Source organism: Gavialis gangeticus, unplaced genomic scaffold (genome assembly GCF_001723915.1).
Source record: "Gavialis gangeticus isolate Ggan-Ray unplaced genomic scaffold, GavGan_comp1, whole genome shotgun sequence".
Lineage (NCBI taxonomy): Eukaryota > Metazoa > Chordata > Crocodylia > Gavialidae > Gavialis > Gavialis gangeticus.
This window is the reverse complement of record NW_017729032.1, coordinates 149,432,306-149,432,524: the sequence shown is the minus strand read 5'-3', so window position 1 is coordinate 149,432,524 and position 219 is coordinate 149,432,306. Positions and strand designations below refer to the sequence as shown.

The 219-nt window shown below is 53.0% G+C and overlaps 1 protein-coding gene across 1 annotated transcript in view; it reads left to right on the top strand.

Annotated features, from left to right (window-relative positions):
- Nucleotides 1-219, top strand: part of SLC9A4 (solute carrier family 9 member A4) — a 50,883-nt gene that overhangs the window by 29,052 nt on the left and 21,612 nt on the right. The gene's annotated exons all lie outside the window — the stretch shown is intronic.

Genomic DNA, 219 nt, shown 5'->3' with positions numbered 1-219 from the left:
CTCTGCACTTGTCCTTGTTGAACCGCATCCTGTTCAGATCCACCCACTTCTCTAACCTATCCAGGTCTGCCTGGATGCAGTCCCTGCCTGCCGGTATATTTACTTTACCCCATAGCTTGGTGTCTTCAGCAAACTTGAACAGGGTGCTCTCTACACCCACGTCCAGGTCACTAATGAAGATGTTGAACAGCACCAGCCCAAGGACCGAGCCCTGGGGGA